This window comes from Periplaneta americana, chromosome 16, assembly GCF_040183065.1.
Source record: "Periplaneta americana isolate PAMFEO1 chromosome 16, P.americana_PAMFEO1_priV1, whole genome shotgun sequence".
Classification (NCBI taxonomy): domain Eukaryota; kingdom Metazoa; phylum Arthropoda; class Insecta; order Blattodea; family Blattidae; genus Periplaneta; species Periplaneta americana.
The window spans coordinates 51,601,086-51,619,070 of NC_091132.1; the positions used below are offsets into that span (position 1 = coordinate 51,601,086).

The window sequence follows — 17,985 nt, forward strand, 5'->3', positions numbered from 1 at the left end:
ACGTCTCGGCCTCCCCAAAGGTCTTTTTCCCTCCGGCCTCCCAACTAACACTCTATATGCAACTCTGGATTCGCCCATACGTGCTACATGTCCTGCCCATCTCAAACGTCTTGTGATAAATTCTAAATCATCACAATTTTGTGCCATTAATAATTGATCATTATATAGTAATAATAATAATAATAATAATAATAATAATAATAATAATAATAATAATAATAAAACAAGTTAATTTTAAGCTCTACAATACGTGACTATGTAACAGCAATTGAAAATATCCTCATATAACGGTAATTGAAAACAGTGTTCTAACTTATTCAACAAAATGTTCTCTAGCCAGAAATTGTCGTAAAATAATTTCCTAGCTTTCATTGCCCCTCTCCAACCAAACCAAACAGCTCCCTTGACTTTAATTTAACTTTAAATTCCCCCCACATGGAAACCTAACGACAGCAATTTTGTAGACTTTGTTAGCTACATCCAACATGACCTTAATTTCGAATATGCATAAGAAGCCATGGCTTGGAAACTTAATTCCTCCCCTATGTAGTGCAATGAGTGAACGAATTGTTCGTACATGATGCTATTAAATAAATAGAAATTCTAACATCCTCCAGAACATCCGACATTCCTAATAATTACATCAACATCCAAAATAGGTATTTTATTGTGTATATATGTCACTATTACCTTTGATATAGGTTTTGGCTGATATGAACATCTATAATTAAGCAGTACATCTCACTTGACGGTCTGTGTCAGAGGAAGAACAATTCAAGGGCTCCCTGCAAAAAGGGGGTGACTTCACTTTTCGGTCAAATTAATGTTTTGCTTGTTTCATAAGCTAGAAAAATATATCCGCCCCTAATGTAAGAACGGTATGATTTCGATCATTTGACAGTAAGTTACAGTGAAATTGGAGCTGAGCTAGCATCGTTTCGTTGCAAAAAGGAGGCAGCTCCTGGAGCTACGTTTATACAGAGTGACCCTAAATAGTATCATTAATTTCAGGGGGTTATTCTTTGAGAGAAGAGGAAAAGGAATTGGTTGCGTCACTGGTTGAGAAGAAACTGCCTTCTGGAGGATGCATTAGAAGGAAAGACCTGCCCTTCGGCAGAACACAATGAATGAATGAATTCTTTGAGATATTACAAACAAAAATTTTAATAAAATTGTTCTCGTTTCTACTTCCTTTTCGAGATAAAAATTGTTTTATATTAAACATATCATAGCCTATTTATTTATTTATTTATTTACTTACTTACTTAGGCCTACTTATTTATTTACTTACTTACTTAGGCCTACTTATTTATTTATTTACTTACTTAGGCCTATCTATCTATCTGTCTGTCTGTCTGTCTGTCTGTCTGTCTGTCTGTCTGTCTGTCTGTCTGTCTGTCTGTCTGTCTGTCTGTCTGTCTGTCTGTCTGTCTGTCTGTCTGTCTGTCTACCTACCTACCTACCTAACTAGCTAGCTAGTGAGTACAAATGAGTACCGTAAGAGCCAGGCTCGTTTACGGTGTGGTCTTAGCCAATAATATAACATAAAATTTACAAGGACAGTTTACTAAATACAGTAAGTAACTTAATTCAAACCAATAAATAACATACCAAGAGCAAAAACAAAATGAAAGAGGAAAAGAGAGAAAAGTACACATTTAATATAAGTTGACAAATTTTGGGAAAGGCATTGATTTAATTCCCAATATACTCAGTCATTTTAAGAGAGCAGTGTATTATGATGACTATTTCGTATCTATGACATCATTCGGCCAATGAAGAGTAATGAAATTTTGAATTCAAACCAATCACAGTCATACATGGCGATAAATTCTGCAGCTCGATTTATCACTATCAATTTATCGCATGGTCATTCTTTTGTCTAGTCAGTGTCGCCAACTGTTTTCACGTAAATTGTTGAGCATGACCGTATATTTAAATGACCAAGTTAATTGACATAGTTTCACGTCTTATGTCGTAACTCAAAATATTAGAGACGTTAAAACATTTTTTCCGCCATGCTATTAAGGAAAACCCATTAAAAAAACATTTTTCCGGCTACCAAAGATTTATACGTCTCTTAAGTTGCATAAGGGATTGCCTCAGGAAACTTTTTATTACATTTCTTTCAATTCATATTTATGACTGAAGTTAAATACTTATTGCTTACTTACTTACTTTCTTACTGGCTTTTAAGGAACCCGGAGGTTCACTGTGCCGCCCTCACATAAGCCCGCCATTGGTCCTTATCCTGAGCAAGATTAATCCATTCTCTATCATTATATTCCACCTCCCTCAAATCCATTTGAATATTATCTTCCCATCTACGTCTCGACCTCCCTAAAGGTCTTTTTCCCTCCGGCCTCCCAACTAAAACTATATATGAATTTCTGGACGCCCATACATGCTACATGCCCTGCCCATCTCAAAGGTCTGGATTAATGTTCCTAATTATATCAGGTGAAGAACACAATGCGTGCAGTTCTGTGTTGTGTAACTTTCTCCATTCTTCTGTAGCTTCATCCCTCTTAGCCCCAAATATTTTCATAAGCACCTTATTCTCAAACACCCCTAACCTATGTTCCTCTCTCAAAGTGAGAGTCCAAGTTTCACAACCATAAAGAACAACTGGTAATATAACTGTTTTATAAATTCTAACTTTCAGATTTTTGACAGCAGACTGGATGACAAAAGCTTCTCAACCGAATAATAACAGGCATTTCCCATATTTATTCTGTGTTTAATATCCTCCCGAGTATCATTTATATTTGCTACTGTTGCTCCAAGATATTTGAACTTCTCCCCCTCTTCAAAAAGTAAATTTCCAATTTTTATATTTCCATTTCGTACAGTATTCCCGTCACGAGTCATAATCATATACTTTGTCTTTTCGGAATTTACTTCCAAACCTATCTCTTTACTTGCTTCCAGTAAAATTCCCTTGTTTTCCCTAATCGTTTGTGGATTTTCTCCTAACATATTCACGTCATCCGCATAGACAAGCAGCTGATGTAACCCGTTCAATTCCAAGCCCTCTCTGTTATCCTGGACTTTCCTAATGGCATACTCTAGAGCAAAGTTAAAAAGTAAAGGTGATAGTGCATCTCCTTGCTTTAGCCCACAGTTAATTGGAAACGCATCTGACAGAAACTGACCTATACTTATTGCTGCTTGTCTAAAACGCAAGTAACTAAATTTGACTTAATTACAGTAGAGACAAAAGAATTTCATAAGTTCTGTACTGAATACTTTACGTTCATTTCTTCAACTTTCTTATTCAGAGAATGTATACAGTATAAGGTTACAATACATGGGTTGAAGATACTTGGAATGGCAGTAACATTCGGCGAAGAGCGTATATCCGGCCTGCCACGTCTCTGAAAAGGAACATGTCGTAGCCGTATCATGGAGGCAAGAGACACGTTTTCTTTTCTAAACTTCCTGCACAACATAAAAAACTGACAGTCGGCAGTTTGCGTATCCACACACATACAATACAAATGCATCCTCGGCTTATCTCCGAAGATACAACTCCGCGTTTGATCCCAGTATTCTCTATTTCAAGTCTGCTCTTGTAGAACTCTTTTCAAAAGAAGGGGATAACAATTGATATGAAATCAGAATACAGATAAGTAGTAGCCTACATCCCAGTGTGTGTTTTGAGTGTAAGTCTGTGTATATCTGGGCTGTCACGTCTGTTTATCAGAGTAGTGCGCTGGTCTTCCATCTAGGATGATCGAATTCGATTCCTGGCCTGACCGTGATGGAATTTTATTTTTACAGGACAATGTAGGAAACAAAACGGATGTAGGTAAATTCTCATGTTTTAAATCGAACTATAAATGACTGGAATGACCTGCGTGCAGCGGTCTTTGAGGCCTGTCCTTCCTTAAGGAGAATTAAAAATAAATTTAAAAGTTGTGTATCAAGCGTAAATTAAAAAAAAAAGATGTTACATTACTTAAGGTGACATGTATTTACTTAACCTGACGAGTTATTCCCCTGGTTTGACTTCTTTTAAAATAGCTTGTAAGAGGGTCTTAGACTACAAATGTTCAGTTTAATGTAGTTCTGTTTATAAGTATGAATAAGGGTGTAATTGTTTTCTTATTTGAACTGTTGTATCAGTAAAGCGTGGTGAGTCAGTGAAGTTATGGTTTACAATGGCAGTGAATAGTTCTATAGTGTCAGTGAAATGTGTCATAGTGCCAGTGCAGTGCAGTGAGATGTGTCATAGTGCCAGTGCAGTGAGTGAGACGAGAGTGAAGTGAAAGGTTATCAGTATCAATGTGAAACTTATGTAGGGCCTATACATATGTGGGCTGTACAGTCCGCGTCACCGTTTTTAGCGTGTGAAATAAGTAACGGGAATGTTAACTGTGAGTGTTTTACATTTTCTGCAGTCAGTCTGACAACTGTGTTTGGCATATGGCTGATGTGACGTGCGTAGGAAGTGGTACCATTCTCAGCTTCACTATCAACATGCTCACAAACAGGGCACTATACTCGTATATCTAGGATACACGCCAAAAACGCTGGCACCAGCTATAATAGAAAATTAGGTTCACTTATTAATTAGCTTACTTTATGTATTATTAATGTAATTATTGTGTATTATTTCTATTGTGTATTATTTTTATTGTAATTAAGTTACCACTGCCACCGGGTGTTTGCCCACTTGCAGTGTAAATAAATACATATAAAACAGATGTTGCACTAGAGCTATTTCTTGGGGTACCCCCGTTTCTCTATCATTCCACCTCTCCCTTATTTACTCCGTATCCAATACTTAGAAGTAGGCTAGGGTGAAGTATTTGAGACTGTATGATCTCCGATTTTGATATAGGACTTCAGAAGGAAAATAATTATTGCAATCATTACTAGAATAAATTAAACGCTATATAACACGTAGCAAAAAGTACATTATGTGTTCGTGAGAAATTATGACTCAAATTATGGTAAATTTAAGCCATTTATAAGATAAATAACTACTAACATGAATTTCTCCGGAAATGAAATAATTCTGGGAGACCCATGTTATAGACCGATGGATGTAAAAAAAATCCTGTTCTTAAAGAAATTTCTCGCCCACGCCAAGGATTTGGAAGTATCATAATGAACTCACTTCACCGTCATCACCATATTTTTAAATTATATTTCTTTCTATAAAAATGTTCCTATTGAGATTTTCTTGTGTTATTGTCTTAGATAAGAGATCTTCCCAATCTTTTAACTTATTATTATTTTGTTCCATTCTTCCATTTCCTTAGCGATTTACATTACCTGAGACAGAAATGTCACTGTACATTACATAAAGGTATTTATTACAAGTTTATATGTTTGAACTGTAAGTAATAACTTCTACGATGAAATATAAATTAGGTTTTAAATTCTAAATTTCTATTTGCAGCATAATTTAAACTAACAGTTTCAATTTCGAGACTAGCTCTATTGACCATTACCATCCTAAAGGCTATTTCCCATTATTTTCATAAAAGTGATTTAAGTTGTATTTTATATAATTTATAACTAAGTCATTTTTATCTGCCCGTAAGTATGCTTCTAGAGAGCTAATTATACATTGTTTTCTTGTTTATAAGTTCTCATTAATTTTTGTGTTCTTTCAATATACATACAGTGTTTCAACATGATGATAAACTTTAATCTGACTATTAGTAAGAATTATTAACGGGACATTCACATAGTGTACATTATGTGGTTGCTATAGTCTCAAAGTTTCAAGTTAAAAGTTTCGTAAAGTGTGTTATTTTTGTTACCATGAGAGTAGGCGTTTTCCAAAAATTGTAAATCCACAACGAAAATCGTATTGTGTTCCGCAGCATGAGAAAATGAATTCAGTAACAATGGTATACAAAAGTTGTTTCGTAGACATTTCCAAATTACCCAACAACCACATCGTTGAACTGGAAATGCTATCGCAGCTGACATGGCCTATCATCATTGGCCTCCTAGATCACCGCACTTGATACCGTGACTTCTTTCTTTCGAGACATGTGAAGGATATAGTTTACGTCCCACGATCTTAACGAAGTAAAACATCGTATCATTGCTGTGATTGCATCATAAACAGAGATCTGTTGGAGATATTGTGGCAAGAATTTGACTGTCGTGTTGATGCATGCAATGTAACAAGTGGTTCTCACATTGAGTGTTGTAACGTACTAATAAAACTATGACAGTTTCTTATACAAATTAAACGTTTCGCTAATACTTACTTAATAACAGACTAATTACATGAAAGTGTTACCATACTTTTTAAACACGACTTATTTTATAAAATTCCGACGACACGCACACATATTGCAAGTGGAAAATCCTTTATGGAAGAATTTCAGTAGAACATAAATATTTATGGAATATTACCGTAATTTCACATTATAAACTGGCCATTCATCCAGCATTATTAGTGAGACACTAGAATTTATATATTCAAAATATTTAGTAAAAATTAACGAGGAAAGAAATCTCAAACATAAAAACATCAAACTGTGGAAAGCCCTTTAAAATATAAAACAATTTTTTTTAGTATTTTGTCTATTTACCTTTATTCTCCGTTCGTTAGCTCTCGACGTCACCCCAAAAGAAACCTAGCAGTGGCGAAGTGTTGAAATGATCCTAATGGAAAGTACTCGATTCTCTGTCTTCATCCTGGTGAAAAAGGAATACCAGTAAAAATTTAAATCTGTAAAGAGAAACCTGAAGAATCATTCTATGTTTATTGGTCACAAGAAAATTTTACAACACACTACACCAGGCACTGGGTGTGCAGTGTGTTGTAGTGAACGTGCAGTGAGCTTAAAAGTAAATTCTGAGAGTTATTGTGGCAGAGAAATGAGATAGATTTATAGTGAAAGGATGTGAGTTATAGTAAATGTCCTAAATTGCTTGTAATGAGGTCTAAGCTAGCGATTTGAGGTTAATATAGTAAGTACAATTCTACGGAATAATAAGGGTGTAATTGATGTTTTGTTATTTGAAATGTTGTATCTGTGAAGAAGTGTGTTGTGTCTGTGAAGTTCTATAGTTTACAGTGGTAGTGCAAAGTATTTGAACAGTGAAATGTTTTTGAAGTGTTAATGAAATCAGGATAGTGTCAGTGAAATGTTTCATAGTTGCAGTGCAGTGAGTGAATTGATAGTGAAATGAGTGTAGTGCTGAAAGGTACTTGTGCATGTATAAACATACCATAAACAGTTTACTCGTGGTTTTAAGTTCGAACTTATGGTTAAGATATAAATCAGATTTATTTTAATTAACTATGTTATATTAAGTGATTCATTTAGTTTAGGATGCTCCTTGTTAATATTATTATATATTGCTACTATTATTTTATTATGAATTTATTATTAATTATAATATTGAGTGTAATTAGTTACAACTGCACCGGATATTTACCCATTTGCAGTGTGAATAAATACATACATACGTACCAGCGTTTTTTTAACCTTTTTCAACAGGTGACATTCTAAAGTTATAATTTAAAATCCCGCGGCACACTCATATAGCCTATTCTAAACCTATTGTTCCTAACTAGAATGGATTAAAAAAAAAACATTTAAAATACGTTGTTTTTAAGGTTCATCAATAGTGACACTTTTTTTTTCGTTGTTGTTATCTCTATAGCATCTATTAGATGCTTTATGGTTGTGCTAACAGATTGAGTTACTTGTCAACAATGTGACGATGAAACGTGTATTCAGGTTACTGCCCAGCGACAGTCCTGATGTATTTTTATATTGTGATGATTGGTTAATTAATATTAACCCGGCACACTCAGGTAATTTTTCTTCTTCAAGAAAAATTCACCGAGAGCTGAGCCCGGGAATCGAACCCGGGACCTCCGGATCTGCAAGCTAGCATGCTAACCAACAGACCTCGAAGGCAGTCAATAGTGACACTTGTGGCGGAAAAGTGCTGGGTTCTCGGGATTCTCCCATATCCTCATGTTAGGCATCTACATAATTTCGTCAACATTTCTCCATTCATCATCATTCCATAGCATTCCCCGAACACTGGCACGGAGGGGGCTGGCCTAGGGACGAGTGGAGTTGCCTGCTCAAAACCTGCGTACGTAGAGAACCTTAGTGATGTCAGCCGGTGTGGGTTAGAAATGTTCATAGCTTGAGGGTCAGCGCAATTGATCTAATAAGGTCGCAGTGATTCCTTAAATTAAAATTCAATTTAATTCAAAGTTGGTACGATATTCTAACTTTACTGATCTGGCAAACCTAGCTGAGCGTCATTCTTTTTCTGCCGATCGCACGCCTAAACGATGTTTACTGAATGTTGACTTATACCGCGTCCGTAGAATGTTGACTCTTGTGGACTTAACTTTTTTTTACTACTCTTTTAACTTTTATTTTTCAAAATTTCGTTTTGACAACCGTTACTATTCTCATTTTCTCGCGATACACGGCACAGTGTGCAATTTTCCAAATCTAGATGGACAAAAATCAAATTTCTACTTAAGTTAAGCATAGATGAATAGGAATTCGTGTTCTTTAACATTTAGAGAATGCTGTGAGAAATAGCTTTTACTGTTTTATGAGGAGCAAGTTATATTTAGAAGGGTATGAACAACGAATTCTTTCTGAACACATCTCGCTCCGGTTCAGTCGTAGACACAGATGCTTACTATGTTGGTAAATAAGCGCCAATTGTTAGTGATTTATTGTGTTGTTAGATATATAATAATAATAATAATAATAATAATAATAATAATAATAATTTATTTATTTAATCTGGCAGAGCTAAGGCCAGTAGGCCTTCTTTTCCGCCCAGCCAGACTCTAATTCTAATTAAATACATTTGCTTACATAGTTATGTAGTCTGTTCAGATAGGTACGTTCTTACTAATGCAACTTCAATTTCAATTTTGCAAAGTATTTTTCTTCTTACAGTACGGTTTAAATATTACAATTGAAAAATATATTTTTCTTACAGTTTTCCAATGTGAGTTTCAGTACAGTCGGTCACATTCGGTTACAACAATTCTTTTACCATTTAATACAGCATCATTTAAAGTGTTGAATCCTTCTTTCTTGCGCATTTTTCAGTAATTAGAAAGTCCTCCATCTGAAAAACTTTGGGTTCCAAGCTTTAAAATGAGAAGTCATTTATTAAACTCCGTTCAGCCGTTTTCCCGTAATTTCCATTACCAGTTCAAATTATATACATAGATATTACGAAGATGGTATTCCTCTGTGTGTTAACAGCTGTAAAACCATTCACTCGATAGGGGATACCGACCTACATTAATGACCTGAGGGTTGTATGAAAGAGAAGACCGACTTATCCTATTCTGTATACGGACTGCATGCGACTTGCTACTTGATACTGCAGCTCAAATTCTTAGGTTTAGCGCTGAAAGTACTGGAAAATTAGATTAAGGAGCTAAACTGCAAGGTGTGTTAAGAAACGATTACTCCACAGTCTCGTAGAATTAAACTCGACTTCATGCAACAGACGTTTTCAAGAATAGCAGTGACGTCATACGGTAATGAACATTAAGCAGCTGGAGCATTAATTTATAAATAGCTAATTGTGAGCGTGGGATTTCTTAGTCGCATAATGGAAGGGATGCTTTTGTCGTATCTTACAGACTTTATCGTAATAGACGCCAACAATAAAACAGTGCTCTGTAGACACTGGAAGTAATGAGGTGTGAAGAGTTCATAATGAAAACTATAATCGTTCATCACGCTTTTTTATTTTCCCAGCCATAACAGTGCCATTAATTTGAATTGCCTTATTTACTCGTGAAAAGTTGTTTTATGGCTGCAAAGTGCACCAGAATAAAGGATCAGCGTAGTATCATGACATAGCTTAAAGAAAGTTGATATTAGAAGTTATTGAATTTCCATTACGCCTATTATATTTTCTTCTTTTTCGTCTTAATCTTTTTGTTGCTCTTCTTCTTATTTTTATTCCGATTTTTTAATTTCTTCGTCAAACATTCAGAATCTCATTAGCAATTCGGGGGATTTGGTACGACTAACTCATTCATTTATTCATTCATTCATTCATGAGCAGGTCTTTCACTGCAAACTCAGCATTCTCCAATTTTTCGCCTTCCTCTTAGTCTACGCATATGATCCATGTATCTTAAGTTGTCTATCATCTGATATCTTCTCCTGCATTGAACTTTTCTTCCTTTCACCATTCCTTCTATTGCATCCTTCACTAGGCTGTAGTATGGTGAAGTGTTTGAACATGTGAGAAGCAACCAAGACATTAAAAATGTCTCATTTCATATGAAAAATTAATCGCAAAATCTATGCTAGTAGTATGATAGTGATATGGATTTTATGGAGTAATACTGTAAGTGAAATGAATGGACAAGTAAAGACATAAGAGCATGCGTTCGGTCACTAATGTATAATGTTGTAAATCGTATAAGAATACAAGGAATATGAAGGGCTAGCAGACCGAATATGTTGAGGAAAACATAACATATCATACTTAATATTTTAGGAGAAAAATTCGCTCCGGCGCCGGGGATCGAACCCGCGTCCCTGGTTCTACGTACCAAGCGCTCTGACCACTGAGCTACGCCGAATTCAATCCACAGCACCTGATCGAACTTTCCTCCTTCGATGTTTCCCTTTGTGGCCTGACTCCAAGTTAGGCATATATATGTTGACGTGTATCCAATGTCAACTGCCATTGTACTAGAAGCGCACTCAACTGAGTGACTTGTTGGCCGTGGGGGAAAAAAAAACATATATATATTAAGCTTCAATATTACAGATAAATTCTGTACGACAATTTAATGTAATCTATAATATTCTCTCAGCCACCAGTGCATAATAACTGCGGATTCCCGGTCAACAAGTCACTCAGTTGAGTGCGCTCCTAGTATAATGGCAGTTGACATTGGATACACGTCAACATAAATATATATGCCTAACTTGGAGTCAGGCCACAAAGGGAAACATCCAAGGAGGAAAGTTCCATCAGGTGCTGCGGATTGAATTCGGCGTAGCTCAGTGGTCAGAGCGCTTGGTACGTAGAACCAAGGACGCGAGTTTGATCCCCGGCGGAATTTTTCTCCTAAAATATTAATTGTCAATATTACAGATAAATTCTGTAGGACAAGTTAATATAATCTATAATAGTATAACATATGACAACGCTAAATCCCATGTTGATAATTCACGGTCCCAACTCTGCGACAATTCAGATGGGAAGATCTAGAACACCCCCCTTACAGTCCCCATTTGTCATCCTTTGACTCCCGTATCTTTAGACCAATGAATGGATGTTTGAAGGAATGTCGCTTCAACTCCTATCAGGAAGTGAGAGATGTGATTGAACAGTTCTTCCAGCAGCAACGGTCAAGCTTCTTCGCAGCTTTTATTGAAAGACTGATAGCTACACATTTGGAACCATTTTATAAATCTTGCTAAAGTCTCAGTCTATGTTTCATTTCAGGGAACTATTACCTTTTGTTTCGCTATGTTTATTTGTTCAAAAGTTCCAAGCGATTCTATTTTAACACTTTGTTTGGGCATCGTAACCGAGCGGTCTGCGACCTACCATGCCGAATACAAAGACGCATTTCTACATCAAACCCCAATCAGGTAAACGGCCCTAGCACTGCCTATGATCAGCAGGCAAACGCGTTACCGCTTGAGCTAAGCCAATGGCTGATATAATGTTACGTAGTTAATGGTGTATCAGCAGAATGAAAGGGAAAAACTTTACGTTTTAGAGGGAAACCATAACGAGAAGACTATTGCTGACAATATATTAATTAAAAAGAAAGTTCTGGAACAGAACCCAGGTTTCGCTCGGTCTACTGACCACGCTACGGCTGGGCCGGTATTCATAATTGATAACACAGGAAGAGGCGCTGCCCCAAATCACAAATTGCTGAGGTAAGATCCTACTTCATGTGCAGAATATTTCCGCGCTGCATCAGTGATTAATGACCTATATAACTCGCAGCTGAAACGTGAACCACAATTTAGAATCAAAACTGACACCTCATTATTCTATCGGGTCCTGGCCCGGCTGTTTGGCAGTAGCGAAAAAAAATACAACAAAAACTGCAGCTTGGCATAAATCACCTGTGACATATTTGATTTTTCCAAGAAGCGTCACTAACAGTTTCTTAAAATGAAAGCTGGCAATTTTTGGAGAGGATTAAAGACATCTCTGTAAACTTAAGTGATGTCGGAACCACATCAAGTTTATGCACTACATTTATATAGAGACTTTCCCTGAGGTTAAAGCAGGAGCATATCACACATCAAGTCCAGGGGTTCAAGTTCGATTCCACACAAATAGGAAACCAACATAATCTGCTGTGCGAACACTTTTTAAGATATCATATCTCGGACTGCAATTTAAATTACTGCATACCCCTTTACCATTTACTTAGGAAAAAATGTTGTTGTAAACAATTCACAGAGTTCATACACCATCCACGCAAGACTGTAGCTATTAAGTGTATGTAAATTAATGATGATATAAAATCCTAATGCACTAACTAAAACAAGTTATCTCTCTTTGGGACATAATAGTAATAACAACAATAACTATGTTTGTATTATATATTTTACTATTGTTCAGTATTTGATGACAGGTATATAGTTTGTAACCGTAAGTAATTTTGTTTTTATTTCTTTACTATCGCAAACCACCTATATATTGTTTAATTTGTAACCAAGTCAATTTTGTACATTATCTCTTTACTATTGCTTAAAATTATGTATATAATCGCAAATTTATGTCATATTCTTGCAATCTCTCTACATCTTCGATTATAATTTCTATTTTTATTTAATTTTGTTTTAACTGAATGTAATCATTGCATAACGTATTTAGTATTGTTTACTGTATATTAATTAATGTATTTATATTGTAACTATGACTCATGCCTCTAGGCCTACTACATCTTTAAAATTGTGTATTATCTCTACATAATGTATTTCACATGTAACAAACTACAACCCTAATATACCAAAGGGTAAAATAGGGTTTCAATATTTGGATAACAAAAATAATAATCTGCTTTGCGAATAGGACAGTTCAAATTTCGATAAGTTGTGAATACTAAGGAATTAATATATTCACAAATAAAATTACATCAATGGAAATAAGTAAAAGACTCTACGATACAAATTAGTAATTCAGAATGCCATAATTGGAAAAAGTTATGAGTTTAAATACTTAGGAGTTGAAATAACAAGCACGGCCTCTCTGCAAAATGAAGTAAAATATCTAGTAAACAAAGCAACAGATTTATTATTAATGGAGAAAAATTCGTTCCTGCACCGAGAATCGAACCCGAGACTCCCAGTTCTACGCACTGGGTACTTTAATCACTAAGCTATGCCGAGGCTCAATCCACAGATTCAATCTTTCTCCTTTGGTTCTTTCCCTTTATTAGCCTTACTCCATGTTCAATATACACATATGTACTCGTATATTGACATATATTAAGTCATTACGACCCATCACACAAAGAGCGCACTCATTTGAGTGACTTGGCGGCCGAGACTCCACAATTTATATGCACTGTTAAGCGAATAATCTATGTAAAGATTAATTTTTTGGTCGTACAGAATTATATGTTATGGTTACCATTTGTTATTAATGGAGAAAAATTCGCTCCGGCACCGAGGATCGAACCCGGTACTGTCAGTTCTACACACTGTGCGTAGAACTGGGGCGCCGAAGCAAATTTTTCTCCATGAATAACAAATGGTAACCATAACTGATAATTCTGTAGGACCAAAAAACAAAACAGTAACATATGTATACGATATAATATGGAGAAGTAAATAGAGTATATAAAAGAACCAAAAGTAAGGCTATATGATAGCATCATAATGCCTATATTAACATAATATGCAATAGAAATAAGATTAGATATCTCAAAGACAAACCAATGGAAACAACTTGAGAACTTCAAGGAAAACAGTGGGAGTAACGGAACTCGATCAAATCAGATGTCAGAATATCAGACAACAATCTCTTTATGCGAAAAATAACAATATTCATGTACAAGAAAAATAATAGTGCGAGCAGATTCGCTGTAGTTGTGTTGTGTTGTGAGAAGTAAGTTGGCGGTGAAAGTTGCAATCTTAAAAGTTTAATGAAAGAGTAGTGGAACGGAGAAAAATTCTCTCCGGCACCGGGATTTGAACCCGGGTTTTCAGCTCTACGTGCTGATGATTTATCCACTAAGCTACACCGGATTCCCATCCCGGTGTCGGATCGACTCGTCTCAGTTTATGTATGTTAAAAGTTTAAGTTAAGTTTAAAGTGCTCTGTGTACGCTTCTGTTGTAATGACTCATTCATTACGTGAACATAGGTACTTATCTATACAATGCATACATGCAGAAACGAAAATCTTGTGCAGTGACGAGATGCAAATTTCGGGAAAAGTTTCCAGAGAGACCTGTTCCAGCTGCCAATACAATAAGACTTTATAAGAAGTTCATGCGGACAGGTTCGGTAAACGAAAACCAAAAAGAGAACGCCATATTCTGTTGGAAGAGAAATTAGACGAGACTGGTGAAAGATTGGAACACACCCCTCAAAAATCTTGCGAGAGTGACTGCAAATTTCATAAAGAGATGTCAAATGTGTGTTGCAGGACATTTTGAGCAACGAATGTGAGCTTGGTAAATACTGTAACTTTTTAAGTATTGTAACAGTACTATTGTAGGCCTAAAAGTGCCGGAGAAGCGCCCGTGTTCCTCACGGGAACACATTGATAGCCGAGCCAGCTCAGGACGAAAACTCGAGCGTTCCCAACTAAACTCACTGTACTAAACTTCGGGTCTTTGCACAGTAAATCTTATATCATAATCATATATGAAGTATCGTATAGTATGTTATACTCCCTGTACTCAGGACGGTAGGGTAAAAGAAGTCGTAATCTATCTAGTGAGTCCATTATCAAGAACTAGAGCTAGACTCGCGTTTTTATTCAAGGAAGACTGAAATTCAGTTGGAGAAAAATATTTCCACTGGAACCAACTTTTCTACACTGTGTTCCATAATGTTTGACAGGCGACGTAAAGAGTTCTGGCAGAGGAAGGGAGAAGGATAATAATTGCTATAGCCGTAACGCTGTTATTCCCTGCGTGACTCCTCTTTGCTTACGTCTTACGAAGTGAAGGCTCTTATAAAGTCTAGGTAGGTAGTATCGTTCGCCATTTTTGTTCTTTCGTTGCCGAGCTACCAGACGAGGAATCTATTTGCCGCAACGTTAAACATTATCATGTCATAGCTCCTATGCACTGTAACGTACTGTAATTCAGCAAAAAATTCAGCGGCAAATAACGTCCTCATGTGATTTCTGCGAACGCCAACGAAAGAGCCAAAATGGCGGACGATTATATTAACTATTTATCGAACCTTAGGAATGCATAACGTCATCATCAGTGAATTACTAGACGCACACGTTTAAATGTAGCCGACCTGCAACATGATTGGCTGCCGGAAATAAGAGCGACGGGACTATAATCAACCAATTGTAAAGGTCACGTTCTAGGCTTATCTTGAAGTTGAGCGGGAGATAGAGCGCTTCAGAGCGCCGAACTTCAAGATTGTAACCTCTGCCATTGGTTGATCAGCAATTATCCTTCACCATCCTCTTTCGGAAATGTTTACGTCGCCTGTCGGATATTATTACAGATGTAGGTAAATATTGCACTTTAATATCTATTTATGTATCAAGTACGCAAAATTAGGCTTTAGTGGACAAATTTAGTGTCTTTGGACAAGGCATAAGCCGAGTGCAAAATACGGGACGAGTCCGCTAAAGATTTTGCGTACCTGGGGCATACAATAATTTTTAATAAAAACTCTCTAAATTGTATGAAATAAAATACACTATACAGTAAAAGTAAATATAAACCAGAATATTATACGAAATGGAAGTATAAAAATTGGAGATTTATCCTTCGAAGGGGTGGAAAAATTCAAATATCTTGGAGCAACAGTAACAAATATAAAATTACACTCGGAAGGAAATTAAACGCAGAATAAATATGGGAAATGCGTGTTATTATTCGGTTGAGAAGCTTTTATCATCTAGTCTGCTGTCAAAAAATCTGAAAGTTAGAATTTATAAAACAGTTATATTACTGGTTGTTCTGTATGGTTATGAAACTTGGACTCTCACTCTGAGAGAGGAACATAGGTTAAGGGTGTTTGAGAATAAGATGCTTAGGAAAATATTTGGGGCTAAGAGGGATGAAATTACAGGAGAATGGAGAAAGTTACACAACGCAGAACTGCACGCATTGTATTCTTCACCTGATATAATTAGGAACATTAAATCCAGACGTTTGCGATGGGCATGGCATGTAGCACGTATGGGCGAATCCAGGAATGCATATAGAATGTTAGTTGGGAGACCGGAAGGAAAAAGACCTTTTGGGAGGCCGAGACGTAGATGGGAGGATAATATTAAAATGGATTTGAGGGAGGTGGGGTATGATGATAGGGACTGGATTAATCTTGCACAGGATAAGAACCGATGGCGGGCTTATGTGAGGGCAGCAATGAACTTTCGGGTTCCTTAAAAGTCATTTGTAAGTAAGTAAGTAAAAGTAAATATAAATATAATTTTGGCTAGGATTTTGAAGACCTATAAATCATAAAAAATGTCCTAAAAACAATGCATTTATGACCTAAAAATGTTTCAAAAATACCCTTTAAAAGCCCCAAAATTGATCTTACATTCTAAAAAATTGGCTTAGTAGGAAAAGGAGTTTTGTACTACTTAATATTTAGACTAGCAATTAAATTAAATTCTAGTACCAACATTTAAGTTTATTTAATTTTACATATTTTTTTCTAAGTGGTTCCCTTTAATTAATTATTTTACCTGATGTGGTTTCCATGTAGCCCATCACAAGGCCACTCTTATACGGAATTAGCAAATATAGAGGAGTCTGTATTGAAGGGATGGCTGGACTGATCCATTATATGGGTTGTACTACGTTAAAAGAGCAATATTTGTGTAGAAAAACGATTAAAATATTATACAAAATAATGGGTATTAGCCACCGGCGTAGCTCGGTCGGTTAAGGTTCTTGCCTGCCGATCCGGAGTTGCGCTCGGGCGCGGGTTCGATTCCCGCTGGGGCTGATTATCTGGTTGGGTTTTTTCCGAGGTTTTTTTCAACCGTAAGGCAAATGTCAGGTAATCTATGGCGAATCCTCGGCCTCATCTCGCCAAATATCATATCACTAATCACCAACTCCATCGACGCTTAATAACCTCGTAGTTGGTACAGCGTCGTTAAATAACCAAGTAAAAAATAAAGGGTATTAATGGACAAAATACGAGAATGTAGACAGAATATCAAAGGAAATAAACATTATTTTATATTAATAATGGGGATTTGTGACTAAAATTAAATGAAAATGCCCCAAAAATGTCCGAATAACACAAAAGATGCTCTTATAAGTTGAAACAGGCAAAAAATGCAAAAAAAAAAAAAATACCCTAACAAATATGTCTTAAAACACTCAGTTTATCACATAACATATAAATACTAAAGCGTACTAGAAAAAAGATGCAATTTCATCAAAATCCTAGCCCTAAATATAAGTATTAAAGGCATAGTCAGGCAATTGCCATATTCTAAACGTCGCGCCGTCTGATAAGCAAACGTAAGGCAATTGCCAGCAAAATTGGTGCCACAATATCCCTGAATATCACCGGCCTCATTCAGCACCGAAATCATATTCATAAGAAATTAGTAATATACATATACAGTCGCCATCTAGTTCACAACAATAGAACCAGTCTCAACAATAGTACACAGGCCTTCGGATTTCAACCCAAGATTAACTCGCGATATGACCAAAGATGTTAAAGCGAATATAAATAACAGCGAAAAAAAAAAGAAATAATATTGGAATATTAAAGGTTGTCATGACGACTTTATCGGTCTAGGCCACTACATTTTAATTTTTCGGGCAACTATTTT

The 17,985-nt window shown here is 36.1% G+C and overlaps 1 protein-coding gene across 1 annotated transcript in view; it reads right to left on the minus strand.

The window, feature by feature from the left end:
• The window catches only part of DopEcR (G-protein coupled receptor DopEcR), a 972,001-nt gene that overhangs the window by 614,951 nt on the left and 339,065 nt on the right, over window positions 1-17,985 (minus strand). The window contains exon 4 of the mRNA XM_069849106.1: window positions 6,564-6,669. The gene's annotated coding sequence lies outside the window, so the exon portion shown is untranslated. The remainder of the gene's footprint in view (window positions 1-6,563; window positions 6,670-17,985) is intronic.